General features: G+C 41.6%; 1 protein-coding gene and 1 long non-coding RNA gene across 3 annotated transcripts in view; one reads left to right on the top strand and one right to left on the bottom strand.

Moving 5' to 3' along the window:
* The window catches only part of PPARGC1A (PPARG coactivator 1 alpha), a 365,116-nt gene that overhangs the window by 236,971 nt on the left and 104,553 nt on the right, over positions 1 to 23,592 (top strand). The window lies entirely within an intron of this gene.
* LOC139827903 (uncharacterized) lies at positions 1,675 to 9,039 on the bottom strand. Of its 2 annotated transcripts, none has more exons than XR_011739030.1 (3): positions 8,723 to 9,039; positions 7,562 to 7,670; positions 1,675 to 3,171 (listed from the first exon to the last, which is right to left on the bottom strand). It is a non-coding gene; the product is annotated as an uncharacterized lncRNA (long non-coding RNA). The 2 variants fall into 2 exon arrangements; XR_011739031.1 differs by lacking the exon at positions 1,675 to 3,171 and adding an exon at positions 5,898 to 5,968.

Below are 23,592 nucleotides of genomic sequence, written 5' to 3'. Positions count from 1 at the left end.
GATTTAATAGTTACTTGGAGAAGTCAAGGTTGCGTTGTTTTTTTTAACTTTATCTTAACATCTCGAAAATAAGTAGCTGTTAAATTCAAATTGTGTAGTCTTCCAGATTAATCATCATATCATGGATGCACTTGGCTGTCTGACATCAGGGAATCCAATAAGTCCTGTCACATAAGAAGAAAAGAGAAAATACTATTGGATAATGGTTTGCATTCTCCCCTACAGTGATTTATTTCTGTCACAAGATTTAATTTTATCATGGGGCAGATGCTCCATCTATATCAACGCAATACATTCCTGCATTCATTTGTTTCACGCCAAAATTGTACCTGATCTATTTTCCGATGCATTTTGGCTTATTTAGTACACGGAGTGATTAGATGGTGTTTAATCACATGTGTAATTTCCAGTTTTCATAATTCTCAAGCATAATAAAGTGAGGCCCATGTGAAGAAGCATAATATTAAATTAAATTGCAGAGAGGAGCAGTTAGAGATGCAGCTGGTGTTAACGTTTCGATCTCCAGCGTGTCACGGCAGAGCACGTCAAGTGGAATAAGCTGAGCTTAATCAGGTGATCAGCCCGAGGAGACCATGCCAACTTTGCCTTGCATTAATTTCGCCCAGGCTATAATGAAAAAAACAGTCAGCACACCTTGTCCTTTGAAATCTGCAGTTCCTCCAAGTGCAGAAAGCCTATCCTGCGTGTTTTAACGAGAAATGTGTGTCCTATCGATGCTTCCCCCCACCCGTCTGTCTGACACTTAATACAGATTATACTCTCCTGAATAATCACCTTTATTCAGCAGGGCAGCTGAGGTGCACAGGTTGGGCTCTTCTGCCCACTGTCACACACCGTGGAGTGGGCAGCAGCTGCTTTTTGGGCTGGGGGAGCCTGGGCACCTCCTGGGGACACTGAGCGGTCCTGGTGAGAGGCTGTCAGAGCCGGGACTTCTCCGTCAGCGGAGGATGGATGTGATTCTCGTTTGACATTCTGCCTGGAGGACCGCGTCTTGTCAGCTGCCTTTGACAAGTGACAGCAGAGCTGTGACTTCCAGGAAGTTTATTTTCTTCTTCACCCTCCTTCCTACTATTCCCTTCTCTTTTTATAAATAAGCCTTGACCAGCCACCCCTTCCTTTCGTATGGAGCATGGACAGGTGAAGGTAGGCACAATGTAAGGTTTCTCAAATTTACAATTTAGCGATAGCACTGCAAGTGAATGCATAGATGGGGAAAGAGACTGAGTTAATGACAATTCTCTAAACAGCTGTTGTACGATTCAGCTTCACTACTTCAGTTAATTAATCAGCACCTTGCTGGCAACTCTAGGGGAGATACTCGTTAGATACTGGTAGCAAACAGACAATGCTTTCATATCAAATATGTTCAACAGCATCTAATACAGCGATAACTTCCACAAAAGAGGGCAAAGAACACAGAGGCTCGTAAAGGCATTCACGAAGCAGCATTTAATATCGTGGTACACATGGATTTGCTACATATGCTGCTTACTTTGTTGTTGCTGTCTGGCTTAGAACACTGTGGACTAACAACTGCAGTCTTCCATGTGTTCATTAGAGGTATTTCTTTAAGATAATATTTCTGTATGTACGTTAATGGAGGTGCTGTGCATGAGTCTTCACCATATATTGCTGCGTTTGTGTATGATTTCAGAGCAGACCATACATTCTAAATGAAACTGCTCTGTATTTTGCCGCAGGATGAAAAATGGGCAAACTTAAATCCTTCATGAAAATATATCTTGTAGAAAGTCAAAATGTGATTAAGATCAAAAAACTCAATTGGGAGAGTGCTGAGTCTACACATCAGGTTGGAAAATGGCTGTTGTCTCAGAGGTTTCCCTCTTTCCTCTTTGGCTTTAAAAAGGAGAGACTTTGCATCCTACCTACTAAGTCGATAATAGCATTCATATTTTATGAGGAATAATGCACAGAAACCTTAAACCAATGAAATTACATCTCTACATTTGTAGTATATTTTATATTTTAGTACAGTCCTAAAATTGCCATTAATGAACGTTAGCTTCAAGTTCAAGACAAAACTGGCTTTAAAAAAAAAGTTACAGCCTTGTTATGACAAAAATTTCTTTCTGCCATGCAGATCTACTGGTAAATTGCAATTCAATGCACTGTAGTTCCTTTTCTGAGACCTCTTCTCTTGCTTTATTCACTTTTCTGATTTAACCCTCTTGTAGTGTAGGCAGTAAATTGCAATGAAAATGACAGCGCTTAAGAGACCAAAATATATTTGCTGTCAAATGTTCCATACATGCTCAGTTTAATTTTTCAGTTGACTTTATTGATTTATTAAGAATGATAATAGCCTAGATATCGCTTCATATACATAATTGTCACATAAATCTTCGATATTACTGGCACGTAATCGTGTCTGCCATTGGATGTAGTGAACGGGTTTAAATGTTTAATGCAGAGTTGTTTGTGGAGCTCAGCACCAGGTGGTTTGATGGGGCTTGGGGTTGTTCTGGGTCCTCCGAAGCCCCGCGGAGCTGCCGGTGGTGGCGTAACCTCGGCCGGGACTCGCTGGTGTCGCCGTCGGAGTCACCAGTGCTCTGGAGCAGGGCTCGGGGTTGTGCTAAGCAATTTATGTGGACAATTTATCCAGTCTGCCGCTACATACTGATGTGGACAATTATAGCTCCAGCTCTTTAATGAAACGTACATTATGGTAGAAAGAATATCATAGCTTCTATTATACTCAGGGGAACTGTAAAGAGAAATGTCCTTTTTTAAATTAGCTTTACGGCACTGAAGCTTTTATGTATTTACATGCAAGTGCACTATTAACCCAAACTCCTTGTTTTGAACTCTCTCTGTTGTCAGCTCTTGGAAAGTGACACAGGCTGGTAGAAAAACTTGTTTTGTGCCTTCCTTTAAACGATGCTGGCCTTTCATGTTAATGGGGAGCCTGCTAAAACTTCCACTTTGCCGCAGTTGTTCACACGACAGAGCAGGATGCTTTCTTAATCCTCCCTAATCTGTAGCAAAAACCTCAGATAAAAAAGGACTTTTGTCTAATCCGGCTTCTCAGGTATGGTTTACTTTAGATTTGAGCTATAAATATCTTCCTTTACTTTGTTCTTCTGAGAAGCAAACTGTTGAAAGTGGGGCACGGATTCATTCTTCAGCTGCCTGTTTGAGAAAGAGAGAAAGATCATTTCTAATTTGGAAAAGAGAAAAGTAGAGACGAGGCTTTTGGTGTGTGTCTCTGTTTGGTGAATGCACTTGGGAGCAAACCCTGTTGCAGAGCTGCCTTGTTGCCCTATCAACCCCTGGGCAGCTGTGGGCACGGGGCGCCCAGCCCTGAGCGCTGTCGGGCGTCATGGAGGTTCAGCCTCCGTTCTCAAGGGTTCAGGGCAGGTGCATCTGTATCTGATTAATCATCTCTGTGAACCTTGGGTTTAGCATTTTAAAAATATGTACAATTGTATTCATGCTTATGCATTCTTATACGCTAAAAATGAAAATCGCACTGTGAAATGAGAGGTGGGATGGGGGAGAGACGATCTGCTTGGAATGAAATAGAATTAACATTGACTTCTGTCAACTCAGTATTTCATCTGCATTTTCTCTGTTTACATACTCTACATGTCAGATACCCTTAGATCACAGTTCTTCTTCAGCAGAAGGCCAGTCCAAGCAGAAGTGAACTACACAGCCTGTTTTCCTTTGTTACCAGTGATGAAGCTACATGAAATACTGCAGTCCAGTTTCTTGTGTACTATTTCTTGTCAGAGGTCAAAAAATTGAAAGGAGGAATAGTTAAAAAGTGAAGTAAATGCCTGAGAAATTAATTGGAATGACTTCACAGTTGACACAGGGGGTTATAAAATTAATGGACTGTCTGAAGGCTTTTAATTATTCTTGGTTTCTTTTGCAAACTTTTTTTGGGGTTATAAATTGATATAAGAAAATTGCTTCTCAGAATTTACTTGACATTCAAAATCAGGCTTTAAAAAGACTTTTAGTAAATCATTACTCCCTGATAACAGTGTTACTTATGATCATCACCATATCCAGATGAAGGTGTCTGTTTAATGTTGTCACTCAGCTAAAAAAACCCTACATTTATGTTATCTGCCTGGGTATGGCTTTTGCACATCATATTGCACACAGCCCCCAGTCTTCACCATAGCAATCCCTGGACGTCTTTGTGCAGTCTGAATCAATTTCCTTTCTTTTACTTTGAAAATCTACTGAAAAAAAACCTCCTTTTGAGGGAAAAAAAAAGTGTCAGTGCCCTGAAAATAGGATAATTCTGAAATCTGCAATGTTTTCCATGTACTTAATGCAGGGGAAAGGTAAAGGGTGGATTTTATAATCCCTTGAAACCATGTATGTATATCATAGTTATAAAATGTATATAAAATTAGAGAGAAAAGGTTGAATTTGGATCTATAGTCATTGGGAGTCAAAGATTAACGATGACAGTGTCATCTGGTAATGAGGGGCTAATGGGGCTAAACTTCATCAATTAAATCCTTTCTCTTTTATAGATTCATAGATTGTAATGCCAAAAGAGAATACTGTGATAATCTAGTCTGACCTCGTTTTATAACATATACTATCAAACTTCCCTGAAATAATTATTGTTTGAACAAGAGCATTTCTTTCAGAAATAAAGCATCCAACCTCGATTTTAAAACTGCTGTGGTTGGAAATGCCTGAGAAACCTTGATAAATTGTTTGAATGGGTAATTATATCTCTGTTAAAGGGGCAAACCTTCTTTCTCCTCTGATTGTTTCTCTCTTTTGGAGGACCTGGAGAAGCAGGGTCTGTGTGTGCTCTGAATGTGGTGTGGCGTAGGTTGCCTGGGGGCTTTTTATCCTCAAACAAGCACTTGCACGTGATTTAGAGAAGGTGAGCCAGAGCACAGGCATACACCTATGGGTGTGTGCCTCACCCTGCGTCCCGACGGCTGAGGTAGCAAGCACAGCCTTGCTCAGCGCAGGGGAACTCCCCGCGGGCATCCCAGCAGCACTCAGGATGCCGGCGCTCCCCATGGGCATCCCTGCAGCCCCCCGCAGCACTCAGGATGCTGGCACTCCCCATGGGCATCCCTGCAGCCCCCCGCAGCACTCAGGATGCTGGCACTCCCCATGGGCATCCCTGCAGCCCCCCGCAGTGCTCGGGATGCGGGCACTCCCCATCGTCTGCCTGGAGCAGGGAGCAGTATGTGTCCTATATGGCTTTTAAGCATCTGAGCCTTCCTGTGCCTTGACAGGGAGATGCTCTAGCTCAAGCATACCTTTTATTTGGGGACATCAGTTGTCCCTGAGTATCAGATGTGTAGCTATCAACTAAGTACCAGCCAGTGAGTAGTCCTTGGTGTAAAGGACACAGTTGTCATCCTGGGACTTACCTGTGCTTTATGGGCTTGCCAGTGTTAGCTGTAGGGGCAAAACTCTCTTGAGCAGATACTGTTCAGAGTTGCTTTACTTGAGCACCTGTCTTTTTCCTGTCATACTGCCTGTCTCTGCCACTCTTCTCCTTGTTCAAAAACCACTTTTAAACAGGAGATAGTGCAGAGAGATGCTGCCTGAGGCCAAAGGGACTTACTTGCGCCGCTTTGTTCCTAATCCTTTTGTTGCTTCCTCGCCGTTGCCCCTTTGCACTTTCTTCATAAGGATGTGTCTGGGATGCGGTAAGTACTGAATAGTATTTACCAGGGAGCACTGAGAAGAGAAGGAATAGGCGAACTACCTCCATGAATTGCTCAGCCCTCTCCCTCAACTCAGCTGCTTTTGCCAGCCACCTCTTTGGAGGAGGAAGGAAAGGGATGCATTTCAGGGCCCTGCTGGAAAGGGAGAAGGGCATATCAGTGTAGGGAGTAAATAATGGATGTATCAAAGCTTTGTCCTCCATCATAAGCCTTTCTCCAGCATGTTCCTGCTGAGGGGATGCAGTGCCCATTTAAGAAGTGCTCATCTAGAAAACGGAAGTAGAAAGGTTTCCTGAGAGATGCAGAAGAAAAATTACTTTAGTAATTAATGATATTTGTACGTGTCTAACATTTATTATTATGCAAGGTTTTGCATGCACTGGAAAGTCTTTTGCTACTGATTCAGGTGTCTTGCAAATAGGGGACATAAAAATAACAGGGCTCACACGTGGGAGTGTAGAATTCTGGGATGGAGAACCTGGCTCTCCAGATCAAGAGGCATATTTCTTACCAGTATTATTTCATAGATTTTTTGTGTGGCTTATCCCAATGTCTCTTCATGTTTTGCACATTTACTGCAAGGAGAAAATCTTTTGTATTGAGCAGAACATTTTCCCTGTGAAATTTTCTGAAACATAGTTGTTGCATTTCTGATTGGGGAAACTTCAGAAATACACTTAATTAACAGGCCAATAGCACTGTGACTGAGCTCCCTGTGGGATCGAGGTTCTCCATTTAATGCGGTGAGAAACCAAGACCAAACAAAGTTTGGCGGCTGAAGACTGTCAGTCCAGTCCCGCAAGGGCTAGCCCGTCAGACAACAGTCTGCAATTGCGTTTTTCCTGAGAACAGGAATTCTGAGGAAATAAGGATTGCTTCTGGCCAATAGTTAGGGCAGCCATCAGAACTGGTCAAATGAGGATTTCCAGGTTATATTTTAAGCCAAATGAATATTTATGGCTTTTTCTGTAAGCCAAAAAGCCCTGAGTATCTCAGGAGGAGTTTATGGCCTTTCACTGTCTTCATTGATCAGGGTCAGTATTAATCAGGTAAATTAATCAGAAAAAGCTTTCGCCTCTGATCCTCACAAAGCAAAGCTGCACCTGTCTTGTCCCCCAGCATTTTTATTGTATTTTTTTGACTGAGAAAAAAGTTAGAGAACCCAGAAGTGCCAGGCATCTGCGACTCCCAAATGAGGCTGCTCCTGCAGCAAACTTTTCCCAAATAGCTTCCCATGTCAGTGGTACCTACGTGGCTCCGACATGTCTGCATCACTAAAACACTGGCCCATGAACCTCATCGGTTCCTGAAATGCCCAGTGCTGCTCCTCGGCAGGAGCTCCATCTCCAGAGAGGCCAGCTGTGCTCCTGCCGCTTGAAATGGCAGATAAATGGGGTTCTTTAAGGCAGATGGCAGTTTCTTATGGATAATGTAGTATTCCAGTAATTACTGTAGGAAAATGATGTAACCTAATGTGTATTAGTTCTGCTTACTATAATCTAAAATGTAGTAATATTGTGGCAGTACTATTCTGTTTAATGGTTGCATTAATATATACGCTGTGGATATTACGGTACACTTGCATTTATATTGTACACTTTACTGCAGTGTTTACAATAGTATTACTTTCAAAACTATGAACAAAGTCACCTGATTTCATGGGTGGGTCCTACCACAAATAGTAGATTTTGTGGCTTGTTATAGATTATTAGGAAAGTCTTATGAGGGAATCATTTATATAGCTTAACTAGTTATCAATACAAATTTTATGAACAATATAAAAACCCCACCAGTCTCTCAACAGGAAATCTATTGATATACGTATTATGGCATTTGTATTGAGGCTTCTGACCACTTACTTGTTCCCAGGTATCAAGTTCAGTCAGTTGTGGGAGCACTCGGATGCTGGAAGCTGGGCTGGGTGGCATAGGTTTCATGGGGAGCCAGGCAGGATTGCAAAAATGCCTTCTTGCCAACCAACACAGAACAAAACATGAAAGAAAATAGCCCTTTTAAGTTATGTCCAAAAATACCATTATAAATACAACCTATGGTTACTGCATTGTACTTCCATATAGTATAGGTGTAGTATGTTGCTACAGCTCTCTGCCCAACACTCAGGGAAATAAAGCACTCCTAGGCCTCTCAAATATTAGGATCTTTAGCTTGATGCCTGTAAGTGTTTGATTTCCAGTTCTTCAGCCCTGAGGATACTCATTAAACAGACTCAAGTGGGTCTTTCCCCACCAGCAGCCACTCTGGATACAAGTGGAACTGAAGTGACGGTCCAGCCCACGATACTGGGAGGCCTCCGTGTAGGTTACTCGCAGTTTCAGAGGTATAAAATGAACTGCACTGGGACAAGACAAATCAATCCATAATTCTTACTGCTTTTCTGATCTCTCAGTTATTTTTCTGTTATCTAGAAATATATTTTGTATTTTAGGCTATAACACTGGCAGGATCTGTTTAAAGACAATTAAAATGCAAAATTTAAGGCTGCATGAGAGTATAATTTAAAATGATTTACTGTCTGGCTTTTGCCAAGCACTTCACTGTCACCAGCATAACATTTGGTAAATAACTGAATTTAAGGAGTGTGCTAGCCACAAGTTATTATCATACCAGTCTTTTTGCATTTTCTGCTTTGAACAAGCTGTTTTATATATTGAAATTTTGGTAACGAACAGAATTAGGCTTATACAAAAGGACTGAGCATTTAACATTTTCACATGCTACTGAAATATTAAACTTCAAAGATTTTTTCTTCTCATTGCGAAGCCTTAAGTAAAGCAGATTGCAAAATGTTAAGTGTACAGTGAGAGATTTGCAGGAGATATTTGGAATCATAACATCTCAGAGATGGTTTAGTTATATTTTCTTCTGACCTCTGAGCACAGAAGTTAACCAGCTGAGGTTCTGAGAGTAAATCCTGGCAGCATTAAAGCCAATAGCAAATTCATTCAATCTCTGGAAAACAAGCCCTACAATTACAGACTTAAGCAGCTCAACCTACTTACTTTGTCCAAAAGGAGGATGTGAGATGATGGGATGATGGTCTACAAGGTATTACCTGAAGACAATTCCTTTGATAGCAGATAGCTCTTTAATCTAGCTGAAGAAGGCAGGCTGAGTTGCCAGGGTTAAAAGATGATCCCAACAAATTCAGAGGAGAAATGGGCCACACTTCGCAGGAGTTGGATGGATCAGTAGCTTCTGCGGCGCATTGCTTGGGAGCGGGATGCGTTCCCCACCGGGAGCTTTTAAGTTAGATTACAGCTTCAGAGCCCTGTTTCTGGCAGGGGATGGAGGACTCTGCTGGGACTTCTGGTGCCAGGACCTGTGCAAAGTGTCACTGCACTAAGTGCAGTCAGAAGTTTTTCTCCCAAAGAGTTTTATCAGTTTTGGTCTTGCATCTTACAGTCCCTTAGGCGTCAAGCCTGACCCAGGCAGTGCTGTTCCCATCAGCCGCACCGTGGGCATGTGGGTATGCATCACACATGCCAGTGACAAGAGAAATGACAGGGAATAGCTGGAAAGTCAAACCTAAAAAGGATGTGGGTGAGACCAATCTATCCCAGGCTGCCAAAAGCTTGATAGTCCCAACAACTGCCTGTTGTAGAGTTACTGAGGGCAAGCAGATGCAGCTGTCACACTTTTCTGAGTGACGCGTTGCTTCTGCAAGAAAGAAATCGGAATTTCCTCCAAAATTAGAATTTCCTCCCCAAAGCTTCCTTGGAGGTTGTGGGGGTTAGTGCTTCCCATCTAGTCCCTCGCTATCCTTCCCTGCCGAGGACCACGCTGTCTGCCATGTGCCCCACCAGGGACGGGAGGGACGGGCTCCCGTGTTACGTGGGACTCGACATGGCTCTCCAGGCGAGGTTGGGATAGAGGGGAAGTTATCCTGGCACATGACCTCATTTGCAGTAAAAAAATGGCTTTCTGTAATGACAGAGGTTGTTATTCAGAAGATACAGTGGAAAGAGGATTAAGATACAGTCATACTTGCATGGTTGGTATGGTGTGTGCTGTACATAGAAGGATGATGTACCTAAATTACGTATCTACAAAGTCTCCCTGACAAATACTTTGTGAGAGCCTTGAAGAGAAAAAAATCACCCCAACCTAGTGTCTTCTAAACCTGCCATTAAAAGACCAATCCTGCAAGTGCTGTTCTGTTAAAAATAGTTCTGGGGCATTTCATCGAGCCATGTTTTCTCAGACTGCGGATTTCTTTGCAACGGGCTTTAATTCTGAGAAGTCAAAAAGTCTTGTATTTAAAGACTAATTGATGTGGATAGCTATAAGGAAAACCATTGTGAATACCCTTTTTTTTCCTTTTCTTATCCAAGCTCTGTTCCTCTCATGTAAATGTTTCAAAGGCATTTTTACTCTGCCTTAAGGCATTTCAATTAATGCTCAGATTCATGCTGATATAAAGCTTTACCTTATGGTTATTTACTCTGAATTTCCTGGTATTAAGCAGCAGGTTTAGGACATCGATAGGTAGCAACAACTAACATGAAAAAGTGAATTAAACCTTTTTCTCTTGAGAGACTTAATATTTTCCACGTTGTTTTAGGAAGGCTGTGCTCCCTCCTTACTGACAGAGATGGGTCTCTCTTGCAGGGGCTCAACAGGGTTTCCCACAATAGTATTTCCATGCTTGTAGCTTGAGAGTGGGCTTGCCGAAAACAAAATGTGTGTTTTAATGACATCATAGTAATTATTAAAACCGGGGACAAGACTATTCTTAACTAATTCCAATACACCAAAGCATTGCAGGAATATTTATGGTGTGCAGAGGCGTTAAAAAGCCGCGTATCCTCTCCAGCAGACCCATGACCGAGTCAGAGCATCTTACTCATGTTCATTCACTCCTGGGCTGTGATACCCCACGAGTGGAGTTTGCAGCTGACAGCGCTGACCTGACAGGCATTAAGCTCTGGGTTAAGATAGCTTCAACAGACTTTATTTATTGCAATTATTCAGTATTGAAACTGTACAATTAATTGTAAATCCCTTGGATTACTCCCTTCTCTCTCTGAAAGGGAACAAAAAAACTTTTAGTGGTTTGTAGATTCATGCTGTTTATTTTAACACTTAAAAGATCATCTTAAAATGACATGACATGGATTTATGGCTTTCATGTGATGTGAAAAGTTGGTTTTACTGTTGATTCCTTTTAATATGCTAAGAGTAATATTTATCCAGTTTGCATTTGTGGAGCCAAGTCAGTTCTAGTTGATTGGAGAAGGGGCTTTGGACATGCAGCACTGTGGAGCTTAAATGATGTGTTTACAGGCAGAGGGAGAATTTTCTCTAATACTTCTGTAATACTGCAGCATTACTGGAATAATACTGCTGTATTTTTCTGAAATACTGATATTTTCACATATTCCTCCAACAATACTGGAGTCAGTCTTCCCCACCAGCAATCCACTAGATGGACTGACACTTCTAAGCATGGGACAACCTGAAAAGATTGGTGGTATTTAAAAGTAGATGAAAGAGTGTAAGGAAAACCCGGAGCCCAAACAAACAGATTAATGACTTTCCGTAATGGTTTCATGGTCTCTCAGTGTTCTCCAGTTGTCTTTTTTCTGCTTTCCAGTCTAGTGTCCTACTTCTAGGCTGGAGTAGGTGTTACTGATTTGCATGTAGTGTCATTTTATTAGTAGAATAATTATATCTGCATAGATATATATACACACATATAAATTATATTGCTGAGCGGGACCCTGATCTAGAAAGAGAGGAGGAAAAAATCATCATTAAACCTGTGACAAAGTATGTTATGTGAACCTAAGGAAAATATCTAGATTGTATCTCACCCTCCCGATTTAGGCACATAGTGAAGCAGTCCTCCTGAAATAAATACCTACATTGTGAATAGAGAGAGGTCCACATAATTTAGGTTCCTAATCCCTAATTAATTAGATTCCTAATCCAGATCACCCTCTCTGATTACAGAGTAAATTTCCACCCTCATCTCCATAAACATGAGGGAGTTGGTTGAGCAGTAGTGGTGAGGAAAACCTGGAAACTGAGGTGACTGGGAGCAATAGGATGAAATGTGATTTAACATATGGGGCATGGCAGTCTATAAAGAAGTGCATGTATGCGGATTTATGAGGGAAAGGGGAAACCTTTGGGCAGTAGCAGAAAGAAGAAAGGGAGCATTTCTACACTTGGATTGCACAGGGCTGTTTGTAAGCTTCACTCATACAGCACTCACTTCAGTGGAGCTAATTCTTGATAATTTTATTGCGACACCTGTTTTCAGTGGAGCTGTTAAAACCTAACCAGTGTTCCTGGGCCGTCGCAAGTTCAAATGCAGAAAACTTCCCGAAAAATGTTTCAGTACTGAAGCTGAGTTCTGCAGAGCAGCAGTAGCTTCAAAACTGAACTCCAAAACTCTGGTTCCTGCCTGGATTCCCAGTTTGCTGGGAATCTAGTTAGCTAATAAAAAATGTGCAACATTTTTCTGCCTAAGCTGCAGCAGCTATGTAAATATCAAACTGTTATTCTGGGTAATCAAACAATGAGAAAGTTGTTTGTGTGTACTGCATTATTGTTAATTAATTTACACCCAGAAGTACTTTAAATGTATAGGCAAACATACATTAATCATGCTTTAAACACAAATGTGGGAAGAGAAAGCTTATAAGAGTAGCCATGTAGATGTAGAAACCGTTAATGTTTCCGATGCCCTGTGGTAGGAAGAAATATATTAAAAATTGATTTTTGGTTTCTGCCTTTTTCTTGGTAACATTTACAATAAAGGATATAGCAGAAAGTAGCCTTTAAATTGATATTTCAAAGCTTTTTATGTTTGGGATATGTTTTTCTGTATTGTTAATGGGTTTATATAGCAGAGTAAAAAGGTCAGCCTCTGAATATGAAGGTTTTATTCTTAAAAAAAAAAAAAAGAGATGAGTTTAGCATTCATGAATTATTTAAGCATCAACCAAAATATTTGGCACACCACTACAGTAAGTGGTATTCTTAAAACAGGGCTCAGAGAAGTGTGCGCCCTTCGAGTGTGGGGTGAGTGCAGTGCAGGCGGCGTGTGGCGCCCGCTCGCTCTCAGGGGCAGCGAGGTGCTGCTGCTGTCCCCGCGCGCTGCGTGCGGCGGGTGATGAGACGTGTATTTATGGTACTTCCACCGCCGGGATTCAATCTTCAGCCGTTTACACTTTCATAATTTAAGAGCCTCTCTTCACCCAAGAAAAGCGAACTATAATGTGTTTCGTAGCTTCTCCCAGTTCATAACCACGCTGTATTGAGCAAGCAGCCCTGTCATATTGTTTTCTTTTAATAAGATGCTTTGGAAAATAGCAGTTGTTCCCGGGCTTCCAGGTACATCTGAAACGCGACTCTGAGGAACCGCAGCAGTATGGAGTTGTTCTAGACACGGTCTCATTAATCAAATGCTGGGCCTAATACTGCCCTTTTTTTTTTTTTTTACTTTTGCAAATAACATGCATTTTTGAGTAATTTCATAAGAGTAGTGTAGTCAGGTGATAAGATTTACAACGTGTTGTTCTAACTCAGCAAAAATCTTCAGGGATATGGTTCTGTATTTTTTTTTACAAGTATTTTTTAAGCCTTCAATACAGTCATAATGTTTTGAAGCACTAATTGCGAAACCTCCTAAAGTGTATAAAGAATGACATTTCATGCAGCATCGTGGATCATATTTTTAGGGAGTCCATTGATGGATTAATAAACCGTCGTAACCTTCTGTGCAAAAAGAATGTTGATAATAAATGGACTGTAATTTAAAAAGCCTACTGCTAAATGAATTGAAGTTGCAGCAGTAACTGAAAAACCGAATAATTATAATATCATGGTGATGAAACCCCGATGTGGAAGTTAAGTCTTTGCAAGAACTGCTCACGGAGGTGGGGGGCACGTTGTCCACGGCTGTCCCCACCGCTCATCTCGCCTGTGGGGTGGTCGGGGCGGGTGCCAATGGGTCTGGGCAGCCCATCTGACCTGGAAGGAGCCTTTCGGCAAATATTTACTGAAAATGTGGTAACTGATGCCATTCGGTGCACTGTTGTAAAAAGTTTAGTGCCTTTTTAATGTTGCCGTAGCATCTGTAATACATGAAAAGTGAAAATTTACATGGTAAATGAAATAATATATAAAGAGTAATAAGTAATTTAAAATCAGACATCAAACATAAAGGTGTCATTTAGCACTAGTTTATATTTTTTCAAACTTAGAGTCTTGTTCCTTGAAGTTTGATTACCACAAAACCAGATGGTTTCATTTTAACATATTTAATAGTGATGAAAATAACTCATTCTTATTTGCATTTATATTTAATTAATATAAGTCAGATAGCAGGTTGAAGGCGGAGAGAGAGGATTATGATACAGGCTTTTAATGCACGCAGGCTGGGGTCGGATCAACTTTCTCCTCAAGCTGCAACCCACTAGGACATTTCCCCCCCTCTCACCTCCCAGCTCGTGTCTCATCAGCCACGCAAGGGGTATTTTTGGAAGGGGTTTCGAGCCACTGTTCTAACACAAGACGTACATGACCTAGTGCGCTATCGGTGAGATGCTGTATCCCCACATTAAATGCCTCAGACACCCAGCCTCCCCACGACAGTCCCGTGCCTGCCGTATTTTTCACACTTATTTTTCGTGTTTTTGAAAAATAACGTTGTGCTGTGGAATGGTATTGCTAATGTAATTCAGTGTAAGCACATGACGTAGAATTGACAAAATAACTGTCTGGACCCTTTATATATGTATATATATATGTATAATATATACATGTATGCATACACATGTATGTATACATATTCATGTAGAGACGTGTATATAAAGGTTTTGCATTCTATTCCCACCCTGTAATACCTCCAGAGAAGTGTACCCAGCATGTTCTCATGAGTTCTTTGTGACCACATTGTGCTGTGAGAAAGGGCCGGATCCTGCCGATGTCACTCTCCTGCTGCGCTGCTCTCCATAGCGCTGCTCTCCTCCACCATGCACGGGGGATTTGATCCTGTCGCAGCTGATGATACTGGCCCCACAATGAACATACGTAGTGACTGCAGATATGGAGCAGCCTTTTTTCGAACTGGGACTGCCCTGTGAAAGGAAGGACGCAGGGCAAACCGTGATTTTTACACCCTTTCTTTTATCTTAATTGATGTTTCCATCTTATTCTTCTGTTCCTCCAAGTTATGACATTGTGTCCAAAACGACATTATGATATTCCCTCAAAATGTCATGGCATGAAAGAGTAATTTCTGGTGAGTGAATCCCCAAGGGGACAATTTGAACTCTCTCTGCTCCTGCTATTGAGTCCCATTCAATTAAACGTGGAAACCCAGAGTCAGTCAAATGTGGAAGAGGAAAGCTTCACGGGATCTTCCCTGAAAGGCAGCTGTTAGCAGTGGGAAAACACTGAAGTCAGCACTCTTTAGTGTTGTTTCTTTTGTGAGACATACATTAAAAGAGCCGAAATCTCTTGAGATGCTTCCGATAAGCACTGATATTAAATGCCACGGTCCTATCATGCTTCTTTAAAGGTGAGTATTATTAATAGAGCACTGTGTCTTTCCATTGTGCTTCAACTGTCTTAATTCTTCGGTTTCTCTCAGTTTCTTTGCCGACTGCTGTGTCCAGTGTACCTATTTTCTGAAATCAAAGTAGCTATCTCTTGATGCAGAAGTAGCTCTCCCCTTTTTCACTTAAAAAGAAAACAACTCTCCTACTTACAAGTTAGATGGCTCTGGTTACTTTAGTTTCTGTTCTCTATTAAAGAATTAATTCGGTGGTGGTGGTGCTGTTGTTAGTGTTATTACCATCATCATCATCCTGGGACCTGGTGGTGACCAGCTGTTCTGCAAGCTCCTTTACCTTGGAACTTTTCTGGAAGGCATCTGTGATTTGCTTGTCTGTGGCTGAAGCCTGTACATCTTTTCTAAACCCTGCTTCATCTTTATCAAAGCTGCCGTAATCCCAGCCAGCCTCCACGCAAAGCTTTCATGCACACCCTGTTCCAAACAATCCACGCTTTCAGACTGTGAGCATTCTTAAGATGGAATTTTTTGGTGGTTTCTTCTGTATCACTTTCTCAACATCTCTGCTCTGACTGCCACAGTTCTCTGCGCCGTGCCCCCGTCGCTTCAGTGTAAACCTTGCAAAGAGCAGATAGAGGCCTGGTCAAGATTAAAATGGTATTGATGGAAATTATTGGTTCATTGTTCAGGATTTCCACATGCAATGAATAATAGCTCTTGTTTTCAAACAAAACTGCAAACTAATGCTGCCATTGTCTCATTTATAGTGGGCTGTGGAAAATCCATAGTGAATTATGCTTCAGCTGAAAACCAGAGATTATTAAAAGAACAGTATGTTTGGTGGCCTACCAGTGCTAGTCACCAGCTTGTGTTTAGCCATGAACACTTCAAACTTCCATATTCTTTTCTCATAAAGCATTCCCTGAAGACTATTTCAAGTAGATAAATGCTGGTAGTATTATTTCGATAAATTATAATTTATCAAGAACTTTGGCTGAGAGAAAGTTTCATCCTTAGATTTCAGTTTTCCAATGGCAGACCAAAGTGAGAGCCAGCATTTCAGTTCTAAACCATCCCGACTTCCCACAGTAACAAATTGAGCAGCAGTGCTTTACATCGATGGAGCACGCACTTTCTTTTGCCTGAGAAAATGCGTGTTGGCGAAGGTTGTGTTTACATTCAATTAAGGCAGAAATGTTTCATGCTTACAGGTGGATATTTTCATCTGGGTGGAGTTTACTGAGTTATTAAAATGTATGTGAAATTTTACTGTATAGTGAGAATGCAGTTCTGTTCAACCACAGAAAAGGGTGCATGAAATTTTAGTATAGGCTGTTGGCTTTATCTTTAAGGAACATTAAAATGGACATCAAAAAATATAGTAATGTAGTGGGTTTAGAAAAACAGGAAGGAGAAGCACAGGAATTTGTGTGACAACCAATTTCATAGCAAAAACTTCGCAAGAAAAAAGTACGTATGTCCAATGCTGATAAGACGTTGTGAGTGTTCATTTTCAGATGCAGTTCTCTTAGTATTCCACCCATCCACGACAGCACTCCAAGAATAGTAAGCACAGTCCCCAGCCTTCTCTCCATGAAAGGGGAATATATATAGGGCACGAAACAAAACTTTGGTATACAGAACTGCCACTGCAAAGTTAAGGACCTGATATTGAGAGGAATTTGTAAAACACCCTTCCCTGGCTTCTCTGTCCCGCTGCCTGCCATTTCAGTTTCCATTTGTATTTGCTGACTCCTCTTATTCAGTGCTGCGAGACCTCAATGCACGAGCTGGTCAGCAGTGAGAGAAAATACATCTGTCTGAAGCAACCACTGACACCTACTTGTCTTAAATCCTTTTCTTGGGCACAGTGTATTTAAATTTTAGCAAATGTGTTTTTTATCGCAGAGCTCTGAGTTCCCTGCCTGAGATGCGGCTGTTGGCAAGGGGCAGCAGAAATACAAGTCAGGCACACAGTCGGTGGCATGAAAGAGAGAAGGGCCGGGCCTGGGGTTTGTTTCTGATGGCAGCACATCCCGAGCAGCTGCAGCGTGTTCCAGCCGAGCTGTGCCCTGCCGCTATTCAGGGCTCCTTCCAACAGCACCAGTCTGAGAGGAGTCACAGCAAAATATTATTTCTCTGCTTATCTGCTGGGTTTTCCCCTGGAATAAGAGTCCAGCCTTGTTCTTCAACGAGTTATTTCTCACATCTTTTAAAGGACAGACCTTAATAATGTGCACTTGCATGTAGGTAGGCAGAGTGATTCTGAGAAGGGTTTTCCCGAGCATTTATTTTAGACGAAGGCTTAGTTATGACATTCTCGTGTGACATTCCTGGAGGCTTGATATTTGTGATCTTCAGATGGTAATAACGTTCACTGTGGTAGGTAAAACGTAGCTATAGTAATTATGCCTTACTCATGTTCGATGACAGGATGTTGTTTCTTTTTGTTTCCAAATAAAATCATGAGGAAAGAAAAGACGAGTGGTCCCTGCTGCCAGAGAGGGAAGGAAGGAAAGAGCACCTGGCATGACCCAGGCTGGCTGTGGCGAGGAGGCCAGCCCATGGCTGCTGCTGCTTTGCTGAGAATGGATTTTTGTGTTGAATGTGCTGCCAAGAGCCTGCCAAAAAAACCTGGGAGTCTCCATTTCTGTGGCAGCAGGCCCTATATCTATATAGCATGCAATATGCAGACAGATGTGGGGACCAGTGACAGCACTGTTCATTTTACTGTCTTCATATGCATAGGAAAAGGCAGGGCAGAAAACTTTATTACTTTTCATTTAATGGTTTCTTGATTTCAGGGGCTTGTAGGATCTTACAAACAAAAAGCATAAAAATCCCATGGACCAAAACCATCATTTCTTTATGACCCACCCTTTCACACCAACCCCATTCATATACAAGTGTATGTATTCTGAGCTACCCCTTCCTTCCCCTCACACAAATGGCATTTCATTTTATTGAGATGTAGATAAATGTGCAGTAGACGATTCTGTTTTTTTTCAGGCCCTTCCTTAATACAATTAAATAATAGTGTAATTAAAGGCTCCAGCAATTTGCCATCTCTTTTCACATAGAATTACATCAGATGCCTGGCATACACACTCACCCTCTTGTTCAAAGCCATTACAGTCCATACAGTCAATAATCTGCAAATTAAAAATTCAATAAGTAGGCGCATTAAAAATTGCATGGTTCCAATTCAGTCCATACTCCCGATTTAGGCTGCTTAGTGCTGGAAGGTGGTTTCTGAGAAGCAGGAGATGATGCCACCGTTGCAGGATGCCTCAGCCCATCCTCAGCACATGCCTCACCACGGCGTAGCTGCAGAACAAGGGCTGGCTTGCAGGCTGTAGTGAATCTATCGCTATCATATGAATAGAGAACACAATAACTGGGTGTATGTGTTGTTTTCTCTCCTAAAACCAAGCTATGGGAGTAGCTTGGCACGGTTGGTACTGGTCTGCGCACGCTCCTAAGGGGAAGTGCACATCTCACAGAGTCATCAAGAGCCCAGCCTGGGCATCCTGAAGTGGCTCCCCACTGAGACTGCTCCAGCGCAGCCTCCCTCAACTCGGTCGGAAAGCGGTGTGGCTGAAAACCATCCGTTCTGAGAATCATTCAACAGAGATTATTGAAGGAGACTGAAGTTAAATCTCCATAGACTCTTCTCCTTGCTTGTTTGCTTGTTTGTTTTAATACAGCCTGTCGTTACGGGTTGGGAGGAGGGTAGTAGGAAGGTTGCAAACCATCATGCTTAATGTTTGTGCTTCCAGTTGTTTCACTCATGTTTCAAGACCTGGTTTCTAGTGGGGGATTTTTGTATGAAAGCCCAAACCATCAGTCTGGCAAATGTTGCCTTTCAGTAAGTAGTCCCTACTAGTGAGAGGCCACTGTAATTCAAAATTGCTGTTTTCAAAACATCTTGGGACTTTTACCCCCAGGGGAAGAAGCCTGTTACCTTTGCAGCAGTGGGGTTGTTAACACTGAGTACAGTGAAGATAGTTTTCCTTTCAAACAGAACAGACTAGAAACCAGCTAACAGGCCATAGCTACACTCTGGGGGTCCGCATTGTGTGCAGTCAGTGGAGCAGTTCTGTAGGCACAGGTTGGTTGCACTCTTTTGAAGGACACGTAAAGCTGACAAAATGATCGCTCCCCAAAACCAGAAGACCCTGCTTGTGGAAGGCCTTTGTCTTTACTAGGGTTCTTGTTCTGCCCACCAGAAATGTTATTTTCCACAGCTTTCTCCATCCCCACCTTTTTCCCTGATGTGAAAGGAGCTTCTTCACTGCAGCTATTGTGTCTCTTTTGAATCCCTGTCAGTCTATGCCTTTTACACAAGAGATGCCATCAGACTGCACAGCATGCTTGGGAAGATATAAAGCCCCAGATGGCTGTGCCCAGCACAGGCTTGACTTGACAGCAAAGGTAAAAAAACCCAAACAAACACAACACCACCAAAGCTACCAGATGACATTAGTTTTAATCAATGCAAAAATATTTTAGACCTTTACTCACTCATGATATTAGGGGCAGTTTTATCTCTAATTCTGATTGATCAGTGCAGTGTTACACAAATGCTTTACATGTCTCTCTCTTTTATCTTTAGTGAAACATTTATACAGTGATTTGGGTTTTTTTTCTCCATTGTGGCCAAAGGCATAAAGACCACGAAATGGGATTTTCCTTCTGGTGCCAGGATGTAGGGGCCAGGGCAGTCACGAGCTTGGTGACAGGGGACTGTGTGCCCTGTGCTTGCGGGGCAGGGATGCTCACCAAGGCTCTGTGCATCCGTACCTGTGTGCTGAGGTTCTGTCCCAGCTGTGCCGCATGATGAACAGGTTTGTGGGTGCCTGGGAAAATAAAGTTTATTCAGGGTTTGAGAAGAGATAGGGATGTTGAATTTTAGCTCGGGTAGGTTTGAACTTGAGCAAACGTGATCTTTTGGAGACTAAGAGATGTCGGATCTGATAAGGATACACAACGCTGTGGCACGGCTGGTGGTCCTGGGTTTCTGTCCCAAGTGCATTTAGCCAAGCAGAACTTAGCCTGTTTATCCCGATAATTAGAATCTTGTTTTCTATTTAATATTTACTAATAACATGGTGCACTTACAGGGCCTTCCATCCAAGCACTTGACAAACCTTAATGGAATAAGCCTCATAGCACTCTGGGGAGGGAAGTGAATACCATTTTGTTTATCATGCTGAAATAGTAAGATGATGTAATTGTACCTCCCTGAGTTTATTTATTTCTTTTCTCCCATTATCTGTCTGATAAAAACCACTAACTAGCAAAAAAATCTATTGTTTTAGAAATCCTTCTGGTAGTTTAACTATAATATAAGATTAGTAGCCAGTTTAGACAGGAGCCTAATTAGCGTAAATGTTTCCAGTAACTCCCTCTGATGAATGCCACTGCATTTGGATATTCACTTGTAGGACATGAAGCAGAATAATAAAGAGGTTTTCTCTACGCACAGTGTGTAAAGTGGTGACTCTGAATGGAAGAAGACTTAATGGGGACTTTCTGAGCTTTCCTGAGCCCCGCTGTTGGTGAGCACAGGCAGAGCCACATCAAGCGTGGGTTGAGTGGGGCACCAAGAGCACACGAGGCGATGCCGTAGGGCCCGGTGAGAGGTGCTGCAGAAGATGGGACCATCCCAGAGAGGGCAAGCACTGGGTGGAAGATGCTGAGGGCACAAAAATGTCATGTTGTGGTTCTGATGGGGAGAATATGGAGAGAGTCATGAGAAAGTTGTATGTGCAGTGGCAATGGGGAGATCTCTGTCGTGCTCTCCTCGTGTAGTCAGCATTAGAGATAAGCTAGAGTATTACTAAAAAAAATGCATGAAGCGATTTGTCTGGGTAATGCATACTTTTGATGTGAGTTGTGGAAAAAAAAAATTGCAAACTTTTCTCTGATACCGATATATACTGGGCTTTGCTTAGAGATTGAAAGTATTTATCATACCCACAAGTCTGTCTTCTGAGCATGTAATCACCAGAATTAACAGTGTGCCCTATGCAATAAAAAAACCACTTGTTATTTCATATCAGACTGGGATAGGACTTTATTAGTCCCAATTTGAAGGTAATTCACTAATGGCAGTATTTCTCAGATGGGTTTTTGCAGTGTGGAAGCTGGTAGAAACTGTGGGAAAACAATCCAGGACGATGATTTGGGCTTGTTTTCACATTCCAGGCTGGAGTGCATTCTGCTACAGCACAACAGCTGAAATGTGTAAAGGAAACACATTTTACTTCTTCTGGCTCAGAGCGCAGCAGCAATTTGGCGAACAAGCCCACCATTCAAATCTGGGTGCACTTTAAATGACCAGGTGTCCGCTCACTTGCCTGGCTCATTCGCTGTCAAAAAAGGAGCTTCTCGCTTGCTGCCGAGTTCATTCCGAGTGACCCCGTGGTGTGTGACACCTCCCTCCAATCAATGCAGTGGCATTTACATTTCCTCTCTGATCAGACAGTGAAGGAAGACTTGTTTGTATTGCAAAGGATCCTGGTTTTTTGATCCAGTCACTCTGCTCAACAGATGCTGCCAATGCTGGGCCACACAGTTTGGCAATTTGGGGTTTTGGACCAATCCCTGCAAAAGACTGGTTGGGTGTCTTCTTGTTACATCTCCTGAGATTTCTCCACAACCTCTGTCCATCAGGATGAAAATACATTTAGGTTTGCTTTTCAACAGAAATATAAGCTATCTTTTAGAACATATTTTTAAATATCCACATGTGAATGAAAGTCTTGCAGTCGAATATTACATCGGATAGAAAAAATGTATTTTCTCCCTCCTTCGCTTTCTTTTTCTTAAAAATGACTTTATCTGCTTCAAGGGGAAAGCCTAGCCAGCATGCTAGACTATCTACTAATTATAGGGATTATGTTTAGACTGCTGTATTCAAGATCTAACTCTGAACTAGAAATACATATATATTTTCATATGATAGAAATATATCAGTTCTCTTAAAAATACCATTATGGGATTGAAACTAAATCACCTTGATCTTTAGGTTTGTTCTTAATAATGTATCTGAAATATTTGTTGAGACCCTTTTAACTTTAGTAGGCATTGATTAAGACCCTAAAAGACGCAAATTCAAGGATTTCTGCTTTTTTGCACCACTTTATATATAATAATAATAGTAACAATAATTGTAACAACAGCAGTAATAATGACTTTTAATATAGGATATGCTTTAAAATGCCTTCCCTGGACGTTAAAAAAAATGCTAAGTAAAATTTACTTGGATATTTTTATGCCAGCATAAGTAATTTTTATTCATTGTAAACACATTTCTTGTTTTATAAATCAGTTTTGTTTAGTACTCACTGCAGATAAGAAAATGTATTTCCAAAGGTTTTCAGGTGTAGAAAATATAACAATTCCTAGTAGAAACTTAAATGTTATCTAGTGCTTTCAATACAATTAGAAAGTATCAGCAAAAAATCCTAGCCTTGGATTTGTTTCCCACTTCACATAATATATTACAAGCACTCCCTAATAAATTTAGCAGTTGGAAATTGATTTATGCTGAACCTTTGTGGTATTAACATTCTCATTTTATAATTACGAGCAAAAGGGGCATAACCTTTTCCTAATATATGGAAAAGAGAGATGTGATGTTCCAGGGAAAATCATATGTCACTGTTTTTACTTCTCTCTCTCTCTCTCTCTCGTTAGCCGTGCTCTCGGTTCTTCAGCGAACACGTAGTGAAAGTACCAAGGCTGCAGCAAAGCTCTGCGCTTCTGTCTCATCGTCGGGAATGCAACGTGTGGTCTCTGGGCACACTCCCTAAATATTGAAGTAGCATGTGGATCCTTGCAAGCTTCTGGGATCTTTATTAGTACAAAAATAACAAAACCCTTTGTACTCTCTGCTTTAAAAGGTTGGCATAGACAAATAAGGCCTGATTTTAAAATACCTTGAGTAGCACTGGTGTCAGTCTTTATTTATTTTTCAGGACCATTTTCAACATGAAAAATGAAGCATATTATGATAAAGGGTTTTTACATTGCATTATAGCTGTGAAAACTACAAAGTACATGCTGTTGTTTTACATTGATTCTGATGCTGAAGAGACCTGAGATCAAAAGTGTTTTTTTTCTCTGTATCAATGATATCTCTTTACACCTGAAATTTTCATTAATATAGATAGAGGGGTTGACACCTAAATCCCCGCACAACCTACAGTCAGCTGTGCCGTCTGTTTAAAGGGCAGCTCTGCTCCCCGGCTCCATCCAGCCTGCCTGAGCTGCACAAGTGGAGCTGCATGATGGAGCTGCTGTGTGGGATCAGCAAACAGAAGCTAGGCACGAAAT

The sequence above is a fragment of the Patagioenas fasciata genome, chromosome 4, assembly GCF_037038585.1.
Source record: "Patagioenas fasciata isolate bPatFas1 chromosome 4, bPatFas1.hap1, whole genome shotgun sequence".
Lineage (NCBI taxonomy): Eukaryota > Metazoa > Chordata > Aves > Columbiformes > Columbidae > Patagioenas > Patagioenas fasciata.
The sequence above is the reverse complement of the archived record's forward strand: the minus strand, read 5'-3'. Positions and strand labels throughout refer to the sequence as shown.